Source organism: Tauraco erythrolophus, chromosome 2, assembly GCF_009769465.1.
Source record: "Tauraco erythrolophus isolate bTauEry1 chromosome 2, bTauEry1.pri, whole genome shotgun sequence".
Lineage (NCBI taxonomy): Eukaryota > Metazoa > Chordata > Aves > Musophagiformes > Musophagidae > Tauraco > Tauraco erythrolophus.
This window is the reverse complement of record NC_141466.1, coordinates 92,788,316-92,812,544: the sequence shown is the minus strand read 5'-3', so window position 1 is coordinate 92,812,544 and position 24,229 is coordinate 92,788,316.

Here is a 24,229-nt window from a genome sequence, read left to right as displayed (position 1 = left end):
ACACATCTAAGCCAATTCATTTCTAGTTCTTAAGTTTACTTGACACAGGCCTACTTGGGGCAGGGATTTGGACTTCAACAAGAAATTACCTTAAAAGGGGCACTCTCTTAGTAAATGCAAACTTTTACACTTGCTGATCACAGAAAGAATTCAACACGTTTCGTGAAGCTCAAAGGAAGTATTAACTCAATTACCGCATTTACAGCCAGGTAGGAAGATTCTACCTGGTTTTAACAGAAGCCTAGACTGTCCAGGACAGGCACCCAGCTCCACCTTCAGATCACCTAGAAAGTCAACTACCTAATCTGCTCAGCCACTTCCCGCAGCTCTCACTGGGTACTCATCGGCATCCTGTGCCATCTTTGGGAAATACGGCTGCAGCACCCAAGAGTAATATTCTCTTCCTTCGGATTTTATTCAGACCGGGCAAGAAAACACAGGGGTTTGGCCTCTGTAATATTGTAGAAGACCTACTTCTGCATGTGGTGTTATGACGGTCACAGAGCTTGAGCTGCTACAACTAAATACAGCCCAAAACAGCACTTTCCTTTTTTTTCTTTTTTGAAAACTGCCTTTTCTTTCATTAAAAAGTGAGGAGGACTCTCTCAGATCTCAGTCCTCTCTTGGGGAACTCGGGGTGAGCCCCACTCCCGGGGTGCCCACCGGGCCGAGTTCAACCAGAGAGGACTGAGATCTGACAGAAATGACCAGGTCCTGCCACCAGAACCTCCACCCCCCCATCAAACCATGACAAGGACTCACTGACTCAGCATGCTGAAGTAAAAGCAAAATGCTCACCTCCAGAAAGCTTCCCACGCAGCACAGCATCTAGAGTTCTCTCATCTTCCCCAACTGCCTGAACAGTCACCTCTGGAAACTGCAGCGGTCTGCTCGTTACCTGAGCCGTTAGGTCTCGCATTCTTCACTGTAAATAAAGACCAAAATGCAAAATAGACTCCTGTCAGCAATAAATATTTTTGAGAGTGACACAAGTTTCACCACTTTGCAGTGAATAATCTCCCATACGCCGCCCTGTAGCTCTCTTCCTCCAAAAAATGCCACTCAGGACAGTTTTTTCATCTCACAGCAGAGCAAAAGGAGATCACCAACAAAAAGGGATACAGAGGTATTGACAAGTAACTGGAAAAAAACACCAACACAGACTTCAAGTCTACTCACAGAGGTTAGTCAGATGGGATCTGTGGAAAATCCTATACTAAAAGCTTTGCAGTAACAGGTATATGTTTCCATGGGTCCTTTCCCTTGAGTTTGGACTTTGACTTTGATTGTCAATTGTCTGCTAGGAGATTTCACGCATCATTTATGTCTTGTTCCCTTTTTGCATGTTTGTGTAGAGCATGAAGGAATACCAGGTTCTTTACTACCTTCACTCTCAAATTCTTCCCGAAACGCACCGTTGGTATCTCCACATTACAAGCAATACAGACTTTCATCGCTCCTCAGAGAGAAGGTAGTTTCCATACACTTACGATGCAGACATAACACAGCACTTTGAAACACTGATTTCCTTCTCTACTTCAATCCTCATATTCCTTATTCCAGTGTCTTCCTTCCTACTGCCTGGCCTTAGCCCAGCTCGGCAGTATTTCACAACAACTCACAATCTGACCAGCGTTACGGCTTAGTTCAACAGCAACGATTTAAGGAGCATGTTCTACGAGTAACCTAACATACCAAACACTAACACAGACGTACTGGCTCAGTGAGTAGCACCTTGTCAACGTTTCAGTGTGTGCCCACTGCCTCTGGGCCTGCAACTGGGCACCACTGGAAAGTACCTGGCTCCATCTTCTTCACACCCTCCCTTCAGGTATTTACATGCTTGACGAGACCCCCCTGAGCCTTCTCTTCTCTGGCCTGAACAGTCTCAGCTCTCTCAGCCTTTTGTCACAGGACAGATGCTCCAGACCCCTCTAACCATCTTTGCTGCCCTTCCCTTGGTTGAACTGCATGAGGTTCCCATCAGCCCCTTCTCCAGCCTCTTGAAGTCCCTCTGGATGGCAGCATGACTCACCGGTGTTATCAGCACTCCTCCCAGTTTGGCATGTCAGCCAGCTTCCCGAGGGTACCCTCTGCCCCATCATCCATATCATTAATGCAAATATTGAGTAATCAATCCCTCCTACTCAAAGTAGCCTGTTTTAAAGGATTCAGTTGGCCAGTCCTCCTTTGAGAGACAACACTACTAGGACAATGTAGATATGAAGGAATTCTAGAGAACAGCACGAAATTCCAAGAAGAGCAGATGTGACTGTAGTGAATAAAAAATTAAATCAGACTAGTGTAAAATCCTACAGGTTGACTCCATGCTCAGAAGTAAACCAGAATCCAAATCTCAGCTGTTGCCTATACCACAGCAGTCTGTGGACAAGTTGCCCAGATCACCCTTCTTCTTCACCCTAGGTACTTATGACTTCCAAACATCATCAACTATTTCCAAAGAAAGGAACAGGCCACGAGTCACAGACTGATGATGGCTTTTTGGATTAAAAAGCTCCAGGAAAAATTCTCCAAAAAATGGCCAATTTACACGTTCAAGCAGAATCACCTACAGCCAAGTCAAGCTCTGGGATGTCAGCTCTGACTGACGGTACGACATGAAAATCAGATTTCAAAGGCCAACAATGTTACAGGCTTACTGAAGAAAAAGCTAAAAAGACCGCCAGTTGCAGCGGAAGAGACGATTCCACAAAACACCTTGACTTCACTGCCACCAAAGGGAGGCCTTGCTGCTGCCTCCCGTCTCTCCAGCTGCTCTTTTGTTCTACTGCTGTATTCCTGTGGCTTACCTTGCCCAGCCTTGAACACTTTTCAGAGCACTTCAGCAGGCAAGCTAACTCCCTAAGCAGACAAGAAATTAACCCAGAAAGGTAGACAGTTTTCCACCAGGTTAGGAGAGTTCAACTGGCCGGCAGGGAGAACTAGCAAGCCTAACAGCTGGCACAAGGAAGGAGGCAGGACAATGCACTGAGAAGAAGGAGAGGGAATTTGTCCGTCTCCATTTTATGGCAGTAAGCCCTTGTACAGCCAGCTCGTACGCGTGTGAAACTGCACGCTCAGTTTGCAAGGAGAGCTAAAAACCCCTGCGCTTTTAGAAAGGACACCACCCACGACACAGCCGGTCAGCTTTTAACTCCCTCTTGCATGTAGAGACGCACCGTCCCACGGAGAAAGGCTGCAGCTGCCAGGCGGCGTTCCTTCACTCAGCCACATGCGGAAGCTACAGTGATTTCGGGGAAGTGTTACTTGCTGATCAGAGAACGGACAACATTGCCTGACACTGGTCAGATCATGTTCTCTAAGGAAACAGGACACAGAGTGGGAAGAAGCCAAAGAGGAAGAAATGGAAGAAAAACTAACTTCTTTGAGAAAAACAGCACCCACTTTGTTGAATAACCGTTAAAGATGACAATTGTAGAGTTTTTGGAACATTTCCTATTCATGTTCAATGACATTTTCCCCAGAAAAACGGAAGCAACTCACAGGCACTGGAGGAGCAGTAGCTGGAAAAGACACACTTGCTGCACCTTAGTAGTCACGTTTGGTGAATGGGCACTTTGCCTTTTTTACTCCTGCAGAAAGAGGGTTTAGTGAGGGAGCTAGCAGGTGATCTAGTGAGCACCACACATTTTCTCCTTTCTTCCCCGCTTTGCCAGAAAACTCCCCCCAGTGTCTTAGGCCAAATCCCTACATTTAGTCCAAACCTTGGTTTTAGTCTAAAAAGCCACTCGCATAACAGAGACGCTGTATCCGAATCCTACAGTCAATCAGGCTTATTTCACCCAAGCGCAGCCTTCAGATCGTCTTGCAGAGTTTGGGCAGATGCTGGCTCCACAAGCTCTCCAAGAAGCACGAATCTACAGCAGAAGGGGAGAAGAAGGAAGAATTTTAGCCCCCTTCCCACAGCTCCCAACAGCTACGATCGTGCATCTGATGCAGACCACAGATTTGACTTCACTTCATTTAAAAATGAAAACACAAACCAACCCAGCACAGACCAGAATCTGACACTAGAGCCCGTTTACCCACCTACCTCCTGTGGTTATCCTCTAACACGACTACGCTTTCCCTCAAAAGTTGCTGTCCCTGTCTATCGTGGCTAAGCTAGCAAAAGTTCCGAAACTCAGCTCTGAAATTATATGCAACAGGCCCGGGTTTTTGGTGACTCCCTCCCACCAATTTCAGTATTCTCTCCACCACACCAACAAAACACAAAATTAATAGAAGCCTGATTAAGTGTGTTTCACTGTCTTAAAAAGGAAACCCAGACAAATCCATGCTGGAAAACGAGCTGAGGCACGAAGTGAAGGAGGAGCTGTCCTCAGCAGAACAGGACGCAGGGCTGTGAGCTCAGACACGCGTGACACCTGCCAGCCAAGACTCACACAATCGTCCAGACCGATGGGTGCTAAGGCAGCACTTGAACCACCACATTGAGCCATACACCCCAACGGGGTTCACCATCCCGACAGAGTTAAGTCCCTCAGGTTTCCTCTAATTTTCCCAAACATGATCAGGAAGCAATTCTTTGACCTGAAAGACTGACACCATGCTCCTTTCTATCAGCAGAGGCCTCCAGGCCTGGAGTCACGGTTGATTAAGGAAGAAATCAAGCACTTTTGTTCAAGTCAGCAACTTTGCTGCCTGATGCATGCTTCATGCAAAATCCAGAGACCCCCACAAGAGGCCCCGGGTTCCTGTACAGCTGAGCTCTCACCATTAAACCCGGCCCTCTGCCCGCGATCCGCCGCTCTACGCACAGTGGCCTATTTCCCGCCTCCTCCTGGAAAACGACACCGAAAGCCGGAGGGGGGAAGAAAATTTTAAGTAGGAAAAGAAAAACCCCCCCGAACGCGACCGAAGGAGCGAGGGGCGGGGGCACACGCCGGCCGGCGGCGGGCGGGCGGGCGGGCAGGAGGGAAAGCTCCCGGCGGCAGCCGCCACATCTCCCGCGCCCCTCAGCCTCCGCGGGCCGCCTCTCCGCCTGCGGAGCCTCCACGGCGCTGCCGCCGCGTCCCATGTGCGCTGCCCAGGCCGCGCCTCCGGCCGCCCCGGCCTCCCCCGCCGCGGCGGGGGAACGGCACCGCAGCCCCGGGGCTCACTTACATAAGGGGCCGGGCGGCGGCAGCCGCGCCCGCCCCGGCCGCCCGCCCGGCCCGCGCTGCGCCAGCGGCGGTGCCGGCCTGAGCGCCTCAGGGCAGCCGGTACCTGCTGGTACGGGGAAGGCAGGCGGCCAGGCAGCCAGGGCGGCCGTCGCCTCCGCCACCTCTGCCGCCTTCTCCCCGCGCCGCCGCCTCCTGCCCGCCCACCGTCCCACTCCAGCCCGATTCTGCCCCGTACGTGCCGACGAGGGCGGCGGCACGTCCCGCAGCGGTTACGGGTCCCTTCCCGGCCTGCCCCTCGGCCCGCCCCGCTCGCTCACCCGCCCCGCTCGCTCACCCGCCCCCCCCTGAAGTCGGTTCCGACATCACACCCTTTTGACATGGCTCGGCATGCCTGGGTGGACGGACGGAGGTGCTGCCTGTCCCAGTGCAGAACACGCACGCAGCCTTCCCAAGAGGGAGGCAGTCGTTGACAGGACGCTTCCAGCACACCGCACCAGTGGCCACCACAAAACAAGGAAGGGACAGGCCTTCCGGAATCACTGGGGGTCCTCTGGGCCTCCCCCCTGCTCAAGCAGGGTCACCTACAGCAGCTGCCCCGCACCACGTCCAGACGGCCTTTCCATACCGCCTTCGGAAAACATACCTTACCAACAGCGACCTGGCAAGCTGAACTGCAAAACCAGTTGCAACACATGCAACAGGCCCAGGCTTCTGCTGACCCTCTCCCACCAATTTCAGCATTCTCTCCACCACACCAGTAAAACGATGCCCCACCAGCAAAGCCTCCTCACCGGTATTTCTCCCAAACTCCGTCCGACACCTTACTGGGTAGAAAACACAAAATTAATAAAAGCCTGATCAAGTGTGTTTCTCTGTCTTAAGAAAGCCCAGACAAATCGACGCTGGAAAACGAGCTGATGCAGTAAGGGAAGCAGGAGCTGTCCTCAGCAGAACAGGACACAGTAGGCTCTGCCAAAATTAAAAGCAGGTAGCTTGATTTTTTTCAAAAAGAACCCCACAAAGACGACGCATCTGCCCCAAGTTCTAGGGTGTTTATCTCACGACTGGTTTTCAAGTGAAAAGCTTTGGTTCTCCCTGCCAAGGACTTTGAAATGACACAAGTCGGAGCTGCTTGGACATGGCTCGGTGCATTCACGGCCATCTCTTATTTCAGTAATAACTTCTTACAACTACACAATGGAACAAGTGACTCGAATGTAGCGAGAAGGAGACAGAATATCCTGCCACTGGAACTCATGAGAGAGTTGATGTGGACCCTCAACCAAGGGCTATGTTATGGCCACTTTACCCAAGCTTCAAAGACCCTGGAGGCTCTCGGCGAGACACTGCTGGCACAGAGGTGTGTGAGTAACAGATCTTAAAGATGACAAGAAGGGGAAAACGTCAGACGCAGAAGAGCAGCGGTTTAGCTATCTGGCTGCCATGCCCATTACTGGGAAACTCGCCTGAGCCACAGCGGCGTACTTCTGCTCCCACTCCTTCTGGGCTTCCGCCAGCCGGGACTCCCACGTCACCGGCACGCTCCAGATCCACCGCTCCTTCTCGGCCAGCAAGAACCACACCTCTTCTGAACAGCTTTAAGCAGGGTATTGACGTGTGAAATAGCAAACCCTGTGAGCGATGAGGACCAGCAGCCAGGGAGCCACGCAGCGGGAGGTGGTCTGGCCTCTTGCCAAGCGAGCCCTTCCTACCTGAACCTCCTAGGGACCGTGTGGCACGTGGGGACAGAAACCCACCCTGCTGCTGAACAGCCGAGACGTTGGTTGCTGCTGCCAGCATCCTGAATCACAAAGGAAAGCTGCAATCTTCCTCATCCTCTTCTAACCAGAAGGTGGTCAATAAGATGCTGTGCCCAGAGCATGCGTAGGAATCAGCCCAGCTGAATCCTCTTTGCAGGAGGATTCCAGGAGTGATAGCATACTCTATTTGATCTAGGCTTGTTGAACTTCATGAGGTTCTCACAGGCCCACCTCTCCAGCCTGTCAAGGTCCCTCTGGATGGCATCCCTTCCCTCCAGCGTGGCCACAACACCACACAGCTTGGTGTCATCTGCAAACTTGCTGAGGGTGCACTTGATCCCACTGTCCGTGTCGCCAACAGAGATGTTAAATAGCACTGGCCCCAGTACTGACCCCTGAGGAACACCACTCATCACTGGCCTCCACTTGGACATTGAAGCGTTGACCACAACTCGTTGAGTGCGACCATCCAGCCAATTCCTTATCCACCAAGTGGTCCATCCATCAAAAACCATGTCTTTCCAGTTTAGAGACAAGGGTGTTGTGTGGGACAATATCAAATGCTTTGGCTAAGTCTAGGTAAACGATGTCAGTTGCTCTTACCTTATCCATCAATGCTGTAACCTCATCATAGAAGGCCACCAGATTAGTCAGGCAGGATTTGCCCTTAGTGAAGCCATGTTGGCTGTCACCAATCACCTCCTTATTTTCTATGTGCCTTAGCATAGTTGCCAGGAGGATCTGCTGTCTGATCTTGCCGGGCACAGAGGTGAGACTGACTGGCCTGTAGTTCCCTGGGTCTTCTTTTTTCCCCTTTTTAAAGATGGGGGCTATGCTTCCCCTTTTGAAGAAGCGACTCCCAATTCCCAACCTGAATCTTAGAGGGTTTATCGCCTGGTTTACGTAACTGTGTGTAGGACTATGGCCAAGTGGATCATACCGTTATCTTTGGCGGTGTGGCGGAGATTCCCCTTATCTTTCTTCATTCATCCATGGCTGAGGGGCAGTTTTGTATGCTCTGCTTTTTACTTCTCTTTGCTCATCTGTGGTCGCCTGAGTACACAAGGTTGTCAGCTGAAACTGAAACCCTCCAGCTTCTCTTTATCTTACTTCATCAGACAACTGAGTAATGGCTGGATTGAGACTCAGGACATAGTATTTGTTGAGGGATTTCAAGGCTCAGCTCAAGCTTTGTTCCTTTGAAGGATGCAGCGCTGCCTTGTTTAGTCTAGGGCTATTCGGACAGCTCAGGGCTGAGCTATCTGCACAGCTCCCCATGGGTCGTCTCTGCAGAGACAGGGCCTCAAGGTGGCACAAGGCTGGGTGGCTTTTACAGCCCCCCGTCAGTCGCCTGCGTGCGCTGCATGACAGGAACATGTTCAAACCCTACTAAGCCAATCTTCACCAGCATTTCAATCAGTGCATTCTATTTGATCAGGGATTGGAGCATTTGGTAAATACTCTTGTTCACTACACAAAACGTGTATTGAGATTTGACACCCATTTATTACTCCGGTTTTCAAAGTTCGATCTTTTACCCCCTTTCCTGAGCTACCCACTGCACTGCTGTACAATGTGAATTTTAAAAAATATTGCTAGAACTTCCCCCCACTTTCCTCTTGGACCATACTTACATTGTAGTTCAAGTCCAAAATACTCCGAGTAAAGAATTACTAGCCAGACTGAAAAGTCTCACTCGACCTGCCACTTTCACAGTCAACATTTGGCAGGTTTTTTAAGCTTGCTTTCAGTCATGGATACTCCTAAGGAGAAGAATATCCAAGCGCACGCAACGGTTTCTCTAGAACGCTCTGTTCTGAGAGAGAAAACTCACGGCCCCAGAAGACAAGCTCAGTCTGTTATTAATACACTCATCCGGTATGTAGAAGGTATTACTTAACCAATAAATTATTTATTAGAGTAACTGTAGTAGTTTCTACTAAGTGAAAAGTTTAATGTCAGGTTCACCATTCTACAGTCTTCAAAGTGGCATCTTCATTTTTGATTTTGTAAATTGTAAATTAACGCTGTTCAGTTTTTGGGCACTTCTCCTGGGACTGACTGCTGCTTTTCTCTTGCGCTGACCGCCTGCCGATGGAATACTTAGATCTCTACTCCGATGTCGCCTCGTGCTTGTTCCAGGAGTGGTGGCACACTCGACTTGATCTACGCTGGTTTCATCTTCTGCTCCTTCTGGCACCGTTGTTAAGGGAGCTTTTGCCTTCTGGAATCTAGTTCCCTTTTTACTCATGCTTTCAAGAATAGATTGTTCTACAACTTCAGATGTAAATTCCTTACTTCTTGTGTCTTTGATGACATCCAGTAAGTAATTAGCAATAGCTACCTTAATGGGTTCAGGCACATACGGGAGCAACTATACAATATTTTGAGATACCTGATCACTAGTCACAGTGGACACTGAGTTTGTCCCATGCTTTTGATTTTCAGCATTTCCTAAATTGTTCATCGGTTTTACCTCTGCTGTTGTGCCAGCTGGTTCAGAGGCATCTACTAGGGCTGGGTCTCCCATCTCTGCTTCACTTTCTTCTTCCAACACTGAAGTAAATTTACTTGGAGATAGAAAAAGCTCTCCATCTGCCTCAGCTGCATCCTGTTCCCATGCAAACTGTGGCTCTAGAGTATTGCAGCTGTACTGAAGATTGCCTGATGAACATAGTTCACTACATGGTGATGTCTCAGGTGCTGCTTCTGAGCTTTGTGCCTGAACAAAGCTCATCTTCCAAGAACCTGAAGTGAAAAAATCTCTGTTAACTCAGGATCACTTAACTTCAAACTGAGCTAGATGAAACCGACGGACAGCGAAAGGCTGCTTCTCCTGTCAGATCACCACTGAATGTAAAGTTAGAAACACACCACGTACTCTCGACTACAGAGCAAAGTTTATGTGTTTAAGGACAGAGAACAGAGTATTCACTGTACGCGATCCCATGCTCTGTTTCTGATATTTCTCTTCACTGACTAACTGTTTGCCACCACCCGTGAACAAAGTGAGCGGCGGCACGGTCCACGCTGTGGACACAACTGGCAGTAATCATGACCTTGCAGTACTTGTGGGGCTGACTACAGAGCCACACAGAGCGACCGACTCTGCATCTAACCGGGTAAAATACAATCATGTCCCAAAGCTTAAAGCTGCAGTCAAGATAGTCGTGACTGCAGCACTTTCTCCAACTGGCCAGCTATCACACCTGACAACTCAACGCTGCACTTGAAGGAATCACTTGGACTGCATGAGCCAACACATATATTCTGAATATCTCCACCTCTTGTTTTGAAGTTCCCGGTACCGAGCGATTCTTCTTTCCTTCTAGATCCACAGGAGATGACGCTCAAACTTTTATGTTGGGAATCAGCATATCACACGGGTATCAGTAAGAACCAGTTTTAACGGAAGCGGAAGAACCTCCACTGTCCTGCTACATGAAAGTCTCAAAGCAAAGCTTCTGCAGCCAGGCTCCTGTACCTGCTCCCTTCTTCCCATCACAAATTTTCAATTTACTCTCCTGAGTGACTGATACATTCCCAAGTCTATAATCACCTTCTCTACAGCGTTGTCCTGAATCCCACAGCTGAGATGAGCTAAATGAGTGACTGCCTATTTAACTTCATCTCAGACCTGGAACGCTGAAAAGCATTTTCTGTTACTTCCTACCTTTCTGTTTGTATTTCACTCTAACTAGGAGTAATTCCTGTGAGTATAATCCTACAGGAAACAGCCAGTATACTCTCTATGGTACTTAGAGAACATCCACAATGAATCCAATAACTCTTTAGCCCCCGGAGAACAACAGGGGGAAAACCTGGGACAACTGGAGAATCTCTAATTCTCTTTTTTGGTTCATGTGAAGAACCTTTTCAAATGTGTAGTTTACAAGGCTTAGATGTTAAAAAGTGTAGTTTTACCAAAAGAGTTTTAAGTAGCTGGAAATATCTTGAAACAGAGACATTTTTGTGTGCCTTCAAATTGTCAATAAGACAGGACTGTCCCACTTTGCCAAGTGTTTTCTATTTTGTAGAAAACTGGAAAACAATTTACTTACATTAATCTCCTCAGTTTCAGGAAGATTGTTAGAAACAGTTCTTTCTTCCTGTGGAAAAGGAACATCTTCTTCAACTTCAGCTGCTTCTAGGTTATGTTCTTTAGGTAAATCCACACACTTGTCCTCAAGGCGATTTTCTGAATGAGTGTTGACCACGTCCTCACTCTCAATGATACTTAGCACAGCTGGAAGAGATTTACAGAATTTTAACTGAACTGCTATATAAATAGCACAGGCTTCAGCAACAGGAAGGAACAGAGGGAACAGGAGCCAACAATACAGTTCTCCATCTTGCCACATATCTTGGGGTTTCTCCAAAACTAGAAGCCAGAACTACCTATCTGGCAAAGGAGGCAGCCCCACAATACAAAACAAACCAACAACAATAGTAAAAATAATAATAATAATAAAAACAAAAGAAAAAGAAAAAACAAACCCACAAAACAAGGAAGAGGAAAATCAGCTGGCAAGTCCATAGAGCAAAAGAACAACTGAGGAAAGGGTGGCCGGAAAGGCACCCTCAGAGCTAGTTATTCCTCACAGCCTGAATCCTGAGGATGCACCATCTTAAACACTAGTAACTCAAGCAGCAGATCCCGTGGCACACCAGTTAGCAGGGGTGTACAACATTGCAAGAAATACTGCTCTCCCCTTCTAACATTTTAAAGGCTATCAGTTTTCTCAGTGTCTTTATCAAGAACAGGAACACCCACTACACATCTTCTACACAGACTTTCCCTGAGGAAGGTGTTCTCTCTACAGTTCAATGAAAGTTAGCAGTAACATGTTCGTGTTCCTTCAGTCTGAGACACCTGTAGTGCCAGGGCCAGCTGCACATCTTACTTCAGGAGCTCAGCTACCTTAACTCACGTAACATCTCCAACACACTGTACCTACATTCAACGTCTGCCTCCGGGGATTCAGAAAGCTGCGGATTTGTCACCACTGGTATGGCTTTTTCTTCTGACGAAGAGGACATTTTGGACTCCTGGTGGTTTGTTTCACTTCACAAGGAGAAAAAGAGACATTCGTCATAAAGCTTCAAAACAAACCTTGAAGAGTTTCACAAATTACTTTCTTACTGTAAAATCTTCACATTTCAAAACAGAAAAAATTAAGAAAAATCAGAAATTCCTTGACCAACATATCTACATTCCATTCGTGACTCATTTGCCGCAATGAATCCAAAGATGTACCTATTTTATCAACTTACCCTTCGCTTGCAGCCCTACAAGTGGCAGCTTCAGAAGCTTTAAACATCAGTTTACTATCCTCAGGAAGGGTAAGACATCCAGCATTTGCTTCTTCCACAAATCCTATAAAAATAGACAGATGGATGACTTCCCTGTGGTACTTAACATCATTTCTTTTAAAAAACTCGTATGATTTTCAAGTGAGCCTTTATGCATTTCATCTAGGAGAGTGATCTAACCAAGGCTTCAAATGCACAGGAGGTCTGAATTCATCTTTCTAGTAAAACAAGGAGTCTGATGCATTATTTCAGTCAAGAAAACGAAATGGCCATTGATATTCTGTTTACAAATTAAGCTTGACATGTTCCTGACCTAATACATCAAAACTTCAGAAGACATCCCTCCTTACAATCAGGAAGTAAGTTTTCTTATTCCTCTTTGGATATTCATCTCATTCCAGCATTTGGATATTCATTTGGATATACATCTCTTCTAACCTGCCAGCACACCTGCTCATATGAACACATTCTCAGCAGCTGCACTGGCTTGAATGAGTTGTACTGAGCCAAACTCCCAAAGACCAACAGAAACAGGTTTAGAAAAGGCGGCATAAGCTGTTGAGCCAGCATAGCTGTAATGAGAAGCAGATACATAAGCAGACTCACTTCCAGAAGAAAACTATCTAACTGAGTACTAATCAGGTGTTTAAAAAAAAAAAAAAAAGAGGAAAAAAGTCCTATCTAGTTAAAGCATGCCACAGACTAAACTTGCTGTAAAAAACCTGCAGCCTACAGAAGTACCACTAAAACATAACCAGAAGCCAAAGTTTTCAACTTGTATCCCTCTCAAAACTCCCACAAATCACTGCTGCCTCTCAGCTGCAATTACACACAAGAAATGCCAGCCAAAACCCGTATACGTTCATAGTGCCCAGGATACCCAAAAACCCCTCAAAACACAGTGGAGCGATCCTTCTAAAAGCCCAGGGAAAGGACATGCCTAGGACACTTGTGAAAACTTATCGTCAACATCTGCACTCATCAGTAACAGAACATTCTGACGACATTTAAAAAAATCAGGTTATCATAGGAGGAAACACACCAGCTTCTTTCCTTAGTTCTGATGAATCTGGCTGTTCCACCTGGAAAGGTCTCTCTTCAACCATTTCACTGTCTTCTACCTTCTCCAATTCTTGAAAATCTGCAGTTTCTTCAGTGGAAGAATTCGCTGGTATAGCAGCTATAAAGATGACATCGTCTTCGAAATCGCCAGGGGATTTTGCGTCATGATACTCCAAAGTAGTTTGGTCTGACCTGGCAGAGAGATTGCTACTTTCTTTGCTGACATCCATTTTCTCCAAATCATCCCCAGATATGCCTTCTGAAGACTCTTCCATTCCAGCACAATCATCCTCAGGATTGCTCAGAGTACACTGAGTTGGTTTAGCTCTACTTTCAGACAAATCATCCAAGACCACTCCATGACGATGCTCAGATGAAGCTCCAGACAGTGCTTCATCATCTTCTGTGACCTTTTTCATCTTAAAAGAGACAACAACAAAACTTACCATCAATAACATAGATATGCTTTGTCAAAACAAACAGAGGAAACAAAACCACCAACAAATATATACCAGTATTTGTAAGTTTTACGATGTCACCTTAAGAAAGGTGCTACAAAATTAATTCTCACTACAGCACTACCTTAGATTTAAAGATGAATGTAAAAATTAATCACACTTTTGGCTGTTTATTGTGTTTCCAGGACCTTACAGAACTAATATGAAGTGAGTCTTGTAAGTGCTTGCTTATAACGCCATCTCAAGTCTATTCTTTGTGTTCATTGGACCCATCACAGCTCCCAAAAACACTTGAGTAAAAACCAACAAAGTCACTGGCATTTATTATGAATGTGTTCCTGCAGGCACGTGATGCTACAGAATGTCTAACATAACCTTTTCTGACCAAATTCAAGTCTGCCATTCTGATTTGCAATTCCGGTTCTCAACGTAAAGAGTTTGGGCAGCCTTTGGAAAAAAAAACCTAAATCAAATCAGTCTATAATGCCTGTAACCATAAAACCCAAATACTACAGCCCAGCTTCTCCCAAGAGTCCAATTTGCATTCGAGTTCTCTTCCCTGAAAGATACTCTACGTTCCTTTGCTTGTAGAGGAGCAGTAAATGACCATCCTGGAGATGCAGAGGGAGTTGCTAGGGGTGTAGCGTGACGTCTGGATCTGAGAAACGCCTCCGGAGTAAACCGAGGAAAACCAGAAGCAGGTGTGGCCAAAACTTTAGCTCTCTATGAAAAGACATAAAAACATTTACTTTAAAAACACTTTAATCTTCCAAACACAAGACTTCACTTGGGAAAAGTATTAGCTGAAATTACAAACTGCGTTTGTACCACCAGAGAGGACACAGCTTAGCCTCTGCACGGCTCTTTTTACAAAGGTATGAAAACCTTAATGATAAAAAACCCAAAACATGCTTTTTATGTTTCTATCGGCCTTCTTTTTTTAATGCCAACGTAAAACGTTATTTCTCAAATTAATTTCATGAAGAAACAAGGATATGGCAACTTGTTGCCTGCGATGCTAGCTCTCATCCCAGCAAGTTCTGCAATTTCTACGCTGCTCCTCTAAAAGGCATACAACTTCAAACGGAACCCCAGATACAGGGACGGAAAACACTGCCACGAGAAATGGCAGTCAGCGAAGCAACGGCCGTAGCTTGTTTTTTCACTGCCTGATCAAGCCACGCACTGGACTAAATTAAGTGACACTGCTGTAAAAACGCCTGCACTCCTTCATCTAGAAGCGTTCAGGTCTTCTCACCTCAGCTCAAAACAGATTTTACAGTATTGAGCGGGTTTAAGAGCAGGACAGCGAAACTCGCTTAATGATACGGAGCAGATTGAACACGAAGAAAAAGGTTATAACTCGGAGAGATCACAACTATTTTGTTCAGGCAGGCAAAGGGAAAACGATCAGCACCAAGAAGACAGGTCAAGGGTTATTGCCTTACATGAGAAGAGCCTGATGGCAGTGGATGGAAATACAGTTTCATAGAATCACAGAATCATAGAATGGTTAGGGCTGGAAGGGACCTTCAAAGGTCATCTAGTCCAACCCCCCTGCAAGGAACAGGGATATCTCCAACTAGATCAGGTTGCTCAGGGCCTCATCCAACCTGGCCTTGAATGTCTCCAGGGATGGAGCATCCACCACCTCTCTGGGCAACCTGTTCCAGTGTTCTACAACTCTCATGGTAAAAAATTTTTTCCTAATATCCAATCTGAATCTACCTCCCTCTATTTTAAAACCATTACCCCTTGTCCTATCACAACAGGCCCTCCTGAACAGCCTCTCCCCATCTTTCCTGTAGGCCCCCTTGAGGTACTGGAAGACCGCTATAAGGTCACCCCGGAGCCTCCTCCTCTCCAGGCTGAACAGCCCCAACTCCCTCAGCCTGTCCTCATAGGAAAGGTGCTCCAGCCCTCTTATCATCTTCGTGGCCCTCCTCTGGACCCTCTCCAACTGGTCCATGTCCTTCTTATGTTGGGGGCTCCAGAACTGGACGCAGTACTCCAGGTGAGGTCTCACGAGGGCAGAGTAGAGGGGAAGAATCACCTCTCTCGACCTGCTGGCCACGCTCCTCTTGATGCAGCCCAGGATGCGGTTGGCCTTCTGGGCCGCAAGAGCACATTGCCGGCTCATATTGAGCTTCTCGTCCACCAGTACTCCCAAGTCCTTCTCCTCAGGGCTGCTCTCGATCCATTCAAACAATTGTTTAACCCAAACAATTAGGAACTGAAATTACTGCTAAAAGCCATCACTGCATTTGACAGAGACTGACATCACTGACCCGACATCACTTAGTTGTCACTCACTTCACTGGATTAAGAAACTAAAGCAGACGCGTTCTGGCTGGTAGGTATGCAAGTCAGACTACACAGAGCTACTGAGCACTTAACTAACGAGAGGGTTAAGCTACAAATGGCACCTTTAAGTATCTAAGCCTATTGAAAAGTCCACTCTTAACTTCCCTTGTTCCGTGCCATAAAAACGAGTGCATTTCACAAAGCTGTGGGACAACGTGCATACTGCAATCAGAACTAAACTCTCCCTCTGCAAGACTGTTCCCAACGTCCTGCATCCAGAAGGGCTGTATAGCCAATAACCACGTGCATACGGGAAATCTTCCACAATTGGAATCCAACAGTGTTTGTGTTAAATACTTTGGTGGTTTCATTTGAAACAAACTTTACAGGCTTTTGGCGGGGTTGGTTCTTACTGTGGTTTTAAAAGACAAACCTTAACCACAGGAGGAGTCTGTAGTAAAGTCAGTTCTGATGATCCTGGAAAATTCTTTTCAGAGAGGGAGCCGTGCGTATTCGATTTCAATGGGCGGGATGCTGCAAACGAAGCAGAAGCTCTGCTTGATGACTGCCAGCTACGACCCTGTGCTGAGGAGCATGAAGGAACAGGATGAACCACCACATCCAGCCATCTGTTAAGAGACAATTTACAATATGAACATACTTGCATAAATGAAAAACATCACGCTGTGTTCAAGACATCTGTGACGACACGTAACAAAAACGTTCAATGAACGAGAAATACGGGGGAACCCTCCCTGTTGGGGTGATGTATCAGGCCCGTGAACAAGTTACAGGCATTTTCTTTTCCTTACTTATTTCTTTACATCTCATACTTAATTTCCTAAATCACTTCCTCTGAGGCCAGAGTAATCCCGCTTCCAGTTGCACAAGTGATGTAATTCCCATGTCAGAAGAAAATTCATCTACAGGTCAACACTGGGATCACCTCAAATTCTTCACAGAGTTCTGTCCCTAACTTGACCTTTTCTTTAACAGATACAAAACTAAATGCAAACAGAACACTTTGCAAACTCAGAAAGTATAGACACACGCACATATGAGAAGCAACAGCTTTTTGAAATGTGAATTCTGTACATCTACTATAACAGGAACATTTCTGTGAAGATTTTTTAAAACAATGTCCCAGAAAACGCATTGGGCAACTCGGCATCAGGCAGAGGATGTGTTATCACTGGTGGGTCTGCAGGTCCAGGACTAGAATTAAAAGGAAAATGGAACTGACTTTCATTCCCCGGAAGTCCAATCATACCCGAATTCAACTTTATTTGACCGTAACACCTGCAGAAAAATCATCAGGCACATACTAGCCTCGTTTCCACTTTTTGGAATTCTGCCTAATTTTTAAGTAAAAAGAGGCAGAAACGAGGCAGGTACTGGGCAGGAAGTGGGAAAATATTGCCATTTCATCACACAATCGAGTCGATCAAAATCTGCACACCAACAGTTTGATGGTAATCACAGTTTTCGTTTCAGCCATCTTACATTCAGCAAACACATTTACCATAAAGTATATATGTATATATATATATTTGCATAAATAAGATGATCATAGCTGGAAAACTTTCTCTTCAAATAGTACTTACCATGTACGGATACTCAAATGTTATCTACTGTATGTGCAAAAAGCCAAACAAAGCTTTATTCAGGCACACCTTTCCTCCAAAACCCTACTGCAATTCCAAGGGAATTTTGTCTCTTTCTCCAAACATGTCGCTCAAAACTAAACTTTGCTAAAAGCCTGATTACCTATTGTGTTGTGAGCAACTGGTTTTCGGCTCATTTCCTAGCTGTGCTTCCATTTTGGACAATACAGCACTGACGAATGACCCTCTTGTATGCACAGTTCCTGCATCAGCTTGTTTCACCACTGTTGACAATGGCTTTGGTCTTGCGGCTGTAAAGCAAGAGGGAAAAATATCAGCCTGGTGTAATGCAAGTGATGGTGAGCTGCCCGTTGTATTTCCCCCCCTAAAAATTACCTTCTCTTGAGACCAAGGAAGGCAAATGGTAAGGCTTGGCTCTCTCTGCAGCCAGCTTCCTTTGAACTCTGGGAAGGATCTTGCCATACTGGTCTGATAGAGAATTTCTGGCAACTGCTCTCTCTCTCAAGAGAGGATCACGATCGTTCTGATGAAGGAAAACCGTAAAGCAAACAGTTAACTCACGACAAGAAGTTCATGGCTCAGAACTATCCATCTGAGCTCTTTCCAGTTAGTGAATAAATGTCCTCTACAGACACAGTAAAACATCCACTGCACGCAACAGCAGCAACTTCCACCCACCAGCACACACCAGTTTCACCCAGTATATTTAGCAAAGTGGAAGGCAGACTAGAATAACAACAGAACCTACAACTTGACGTCAAAACAATTCTGGCACTCTGCAGAACCTTACTCTGAGATACTCCTTATCACCTGCGATTCTCAAACGGCTTACGAATTAGCAGGCTTTCCCTTGTTTTTTCTGGAACTTCAATGTCCGAGATGACTGACTAGACAAGGCAACTGCAAGGTATCTTGGGTAAAATGATGTGAACATTAAAATGAGTAAGGCAAAGCTACCTACACACACCTTCTGGCTGGATGAAAGTTTTCCAATGCAGGACCGAAAACTCACAAGACCACCTTGTAATTTTGAGTCACTGGAAAACTCTAGTTCCAGAAAACACCAAATGCATCACAGATCCGTAACACAAGTTCACACAACACAAAATTTAAGCCAGCTATTTTGAGAAACAGACGTTCAGTAAGAGTTTCTGTCATAAAAGTGTAAAACCAAAGTTGTGCAATTGCAGAGCTCGTGCTATAGCCTGAGGAAATAAAAAAATCTCTCACACCACTCAAATTTTACCTGTGGATTGGCATCCACATAAAGCAAGCCGTGTGCAAGACACAAGAGATGACGTACAACCTACTTCCTCATTCCACAGAAAGGAGTGACACAGACCTTAACTTTCAGTAACCTAAACTATACACAACGTGCCTATCTGAATAACTGAATGATAAGCTTGGCTGGTAGAAAAGATCCATACTTCTTCCTCAGATGCAAACCAACTATTTTGAGTGGAGTTAACAACGGTCTGTATCCTTGAATTCACAACTCAACCAAGTAGCTTTGCAGTAGTGAAATGTTTTGTTCAACTTTTAGGTTCAGCTGTACCTTAAGGCGTAGAAACTTATTCCTAGTATTTCAAAGAAGGGTATAAAAAACCAAGCAGCATTTTTATCGAGTACTAACAAAACCAGTTAGTGACACCTAACAACAACTTGCATGCTTGCAAGAATCTGATGCGTGATATTTGACATGTGATATTTCCATCTTTTTCTGAAAATTGGCTTCAGGCAAGGAAGTGCACCAAATACGACTCACGGTGGCAAACAAAACTCCAAACCAAGCTTCTTGACCATAATTCTGAAACTTGTCTTACTAATATTCAGAAGAAATCCCTGCTCAAATGCATAACAAGACTTTGAACCAGAGAGTCACAATTCTCCAAAGGTTATTAAAACACCTCTTGATTTCCCAAGTTATTGCCCAAATGCAGTAGACATCAGAACATCTATTTGGAACCTAAGAGTCGACATCAGGCTTGCAAAATAAACAGTCTATGGGCTAGGTCAACTTGCCAAGAAAATTACTGTAGCTACCATCCGCTGCACAAGTGTGATCTGCCCCAACACACTTCCACAAATCTGGTGAGGAGGCCAGTAGATAGGAAGATGAGGGCAGTGCCAAGACAGCTCTCCCCCTTCCTACTCATTGCTCCACGGTATGAGGACTAGCGAGCTGATCATTTAGCTTAGATCCTGCCTGGGTGAAGATGGGCTGTGCCTCCCAACGGCTCTCATGGAACTCTTCAGACGAGAGAGAAAGGTTGGTGCACGGCAAATGGAACACCAGTGACAGAGGGGGGTGAAGTCACTGTGGTGGGACAAAGCAGACAGGAGGTAGCGGGTGGCATGAGATAAAGGGGATTAAGGTGCTGCAGCAACAAGAGGGCGGTCTAAGAGGCGTAAATTGGGCTACTGTAGCACAAGGCAAAGGCTACAGAGGGGAAGATCTGCTTTGAGAGGCCGCAGAAAAGCCTGCTGATGAAGAGAAAATGAGGGAAGTGGTGATGACATTGTCAGGTAGAGCTGACAACAGCAATTGTTTGCCACAGCCCACTTCCTTGGAAGCACGCCATCATGCCGAGTGCAGCCAGCTGACGTCTGCAATGGCGCGCATCCGAGTGAGACACCGCCGTCGTCAGCTACTGCACTGAGCCTCAGGCTTGGAGAAACTGACGGGGATGGAGGTTGTTCTGAGGAAGAGACGCTTTACACAGCGCATGACCAGCGCTGACTGCATGCTTCCTCGTGCGTCTGTCTCTGCAGCACAGAATTAATAACTGGGTCACTAAAGACTACCATTTGAAAAGGTAGAGCGGGAAGCTGAACTACCAGATTGGAACCACAGAATCACAGAATGTTAGGGATTGGAAGGGACCTCAAAGGATCATCTACTCCAATCCCCCTGCCGGAGCAGGACCACCTAGATTAGATCACACAAGAACGCATCCAGGTGGGTTTGGAACAACTCCATAGAAGGAGACTCCACAACCTCTCTAGGCAGCCTGTTCCAGTGTTCTGTTACCCTTACTGGGAAGAAGTTCTTCCTCATGTTTAAGCAGAACCTCCTATGTTCCAGCTTATATCCATTTCCCCTTGTCCTATCATTGGATGCCACTGACAAGAGCCTGGCTCCATCCTCATGACAGTCACCCTTTACATATTTATGAACATTAATGAGGTCCCCCCTCAGCCTCCTCTTCTCCAAGCTAAAGAGACCCAGCTCCCTCAGCCTTTCCTCATAAGGGAGATGCTCCACTCCCTTAATCATCTTTGTGGCCCTGCGCTGGACTCTCTCAAGCAGGTCCTTGTCCTTCTTGAACTGAGGGGCCCAGAACTGGACACAATATTCCAGATGCGGCCTCACCAGGGCAGACTAGAGGGGGAGGAGAACCTCTCTCGATCTACTAACCACACCCCTTCTAATACACCCCAGGATGCCAATGGCCTTCTTGGCCACAAGGGCACATTGCTGGCTCATGGTCATCCTGCTGTCCACCAGGACCCCCAGGTCCCTTTCCTCTGTGCTGCTCCCCAACAGTTCAGTCCCCAACTTGTACTGGTACACGGGGTTGTTCTTAACCAGATGCAAGACTCTACACTTGCCCTTGTTGTATTTCATTAAATTTCTCCCCACCCAACTCTCCAGCCTGTCCAGGTCTCTCTGAATGGCAGCACAGCCCTCGGGTGTGTCAGCCACTCCTCCCAGTTTAGTGTCTTTCTTGAAAGAAAGAACTAGTCTTTCTTGAAACAGCTTGACACAGCAAACCTTAGGTAGACAGCCTGTGCGAATGAACCTTACAAAAGGCTGTTTCCTTGGGATACTTTTATTAGCTCCCAAAGAACAGAGTTCTTAGACTTATCATCAAAGAACTGCCAGCTCGTTCCTTGGTCTGAATGAATGTCACGACATTGTCAATGTTTCATTATGTATGTATTATACATAATATAATGATGTATGTACGTATGTATTATACATAATATATCGTATTATATAATGTGATAGACCATATATTACGTATGTATTATATATAATATAATATATTATTAATATAATATTATACATAATATATATTATGTATGTATTATACATAATATATCATTATGAATGTGTTCATTATGAATGAATGTCACGACATAGACATTATTCTAACAGGCTACGGTGACGTTACCACAAATACCGCTGAGTTTCCAAGAAGGCAGAAACCAACTAACCTCAGGCCCAAATTTCACCATCAGGAAACTTTCAACAGCAGTTAAGGTACCTTTAAGGAAGGAGAAAACATTACTTGGTATATAGAACAGAACAGACTACTTCAGCTGGAACGGACCTACAATCATCCTCTAGTCCAACTGCCCACATACAGGCAGTATGGCATTAGTTCACAAAGCCAGAGTACGCCCTGGTGCACTCAAACAGCAGGCCACTGACGTTATTACTTGAAAAGGCAGAGTCGCGTCTTCGTCTCAAAGTAAAATAAACTGAGATTAAGTTCCACAGTTATTTGAGTTAGCAAGTACCAAATTTCTTACGTCAAGTACTTCAATAAGGGTCGCTGATATTCTCTTTGCTCACTAAATTTGCCATCTGTCTTATCTAGTTAACGAGATACTGTAAGTAACCAAAGAAAAAAAGGAAAAGCACATTAAGAGCCACAGTTAGTTTTCCTCCAAGTTTCAAAATGAAGGATGACGTAGGCTGTGAAAACCGAGATGGACTTACGGATTTTGGTACACCTTCACTAGAAAGAAAAAGAATACAAACCCACAAAAAACCCAAACCACACAAGATATCCTAAAAACATTTAATTTTAGCAGAGCTCATGTTTTGCAAGGAATGCTCTGTTGGGATGAACACCAAAACAAAACAGCTCCTCCAAATTCTGCTCTGTCCTGCTTTGCTCGGCTCCTTCTGAGATTGTAAAACTGAACTTGCATGGGCAAATTTCAATGTAGCCAGCAACTGGGCAGACGAGACAAACCCATACAGTCAAAATAGGACAAGATTAAAGACATCTTTATTCAAAACAAGTATCAGACATAAAATTATAACCCCAGGAGCAAGCAGATACTCATCTCCATGCCCCTCCTCTCCCTCCAGTCAGATCCAGAATGAGTTTTCTTAAGCTGAAAGCTGATGATATGCTCCAAGGCAAAGCAATCCCACTTAACAGCAGCTTTAATAGTACACGAAAGCAAAACATTTGGTTACTCTTATCGGCCCTTCCAACTGAAAGTCGGACCTGATGAATGAAGTAGCCTTGTCTGATGTTACGGTCAAGTACTATTTGCACAGAATTAAATCGTCTCACATCTTTTTGCAAATGTATTTATCCTCTTCCAGTTACTGTCTAGCTGCTCTTAAAGGAAAAGGCATTGTATGGCACCATCTATCTACTTAACGCTCCTACAACAGCTTCCCAGGGCTGGTGGCAGAAAGAGAAAGCTTACGAGACCCCATTACCCACTCATTTGCTATCCCTTTCCTGCAGCCTTCCTGGCCCCACTGCCTCGTCCCTACAAGATCCTCACTGCTCCAGAGGCACTGTGCTGAGGCTTGCCTCGGGACGGCCACACGCTGGCTGAGCAGCCCGCCGCTGACAACCGACGGTTCTGTTCTCGCAGTGAGCAACACTACCTGGAATCCCTCCTCTCCCTAATGACCGATCTTCTCCCATCTAACAGCAGTATGATTTACTTCCAAATTTCTGTCTACCAGCTTGGGCTGAAACCCGTCAGCTGGTAAAGGCAGGCAAAGAGAGAGGCCGCAAGAGTTTCCACGTAAGCATTGCTGCTTGAGGAAACCGGATGAAAGCATCACCGGCATTTCTTTTGCAGCATAGGTCACACTTAGTAACTGACTCACCTTTCAGCTTGTCCCTGGTGTACAGTACTCCCATATCCGCTGGTATAGAGTCAAAGCCACAGCTTCCAATGACGTACACTCCCTTTTCCGCAGCTCTTTCGTGGTACTTCAGGTACATTCCTTCCAGAAACTAAAACACAGTCACAACAAACACTTTAGGCAGAACTCTGTATTTGGCCGTAGCCAATATGAGCCGTCAGTGCTTGGCTGTCATATCACGGCACCCTACCTACTTCAAACCACTCACAAGAGTCTTTCAGACAGACACACAGTATTCCTGTTCTGTGGTATGAAAGCCTCACAGCAGCGCAAAGAAACGTCATCGACACGAGAGTCCTACAGAGAACCACAAACGAGACCTGAAGCAGAATTCAAACAATCTGCATTTCCAGAGAGAACCCCAGAGGCACTGGTCTGAAAGTAAGAAAACTCTACAACTAAGCCACATTAACGTACTTTAAAATAATTAATGCACCTTCACATTGTAGATCAGGAGGCAGAAATTGCCTTCACGGTCAAAGACATTAGCAGAAAGGTGAAACATACTAAACAAATACTCCTTTAACAGATCCTTGAGAGAAGGCAGCATTCTTCGGCTGTCACATACCTGGGGTTCTCCAGAGATGTCAATGCAGCTTGCACCATTTTCAACACAAGCTTCTACCACAGGCTCTCCAAAGAATCTATACTAGAGACGGAAAGAACACAC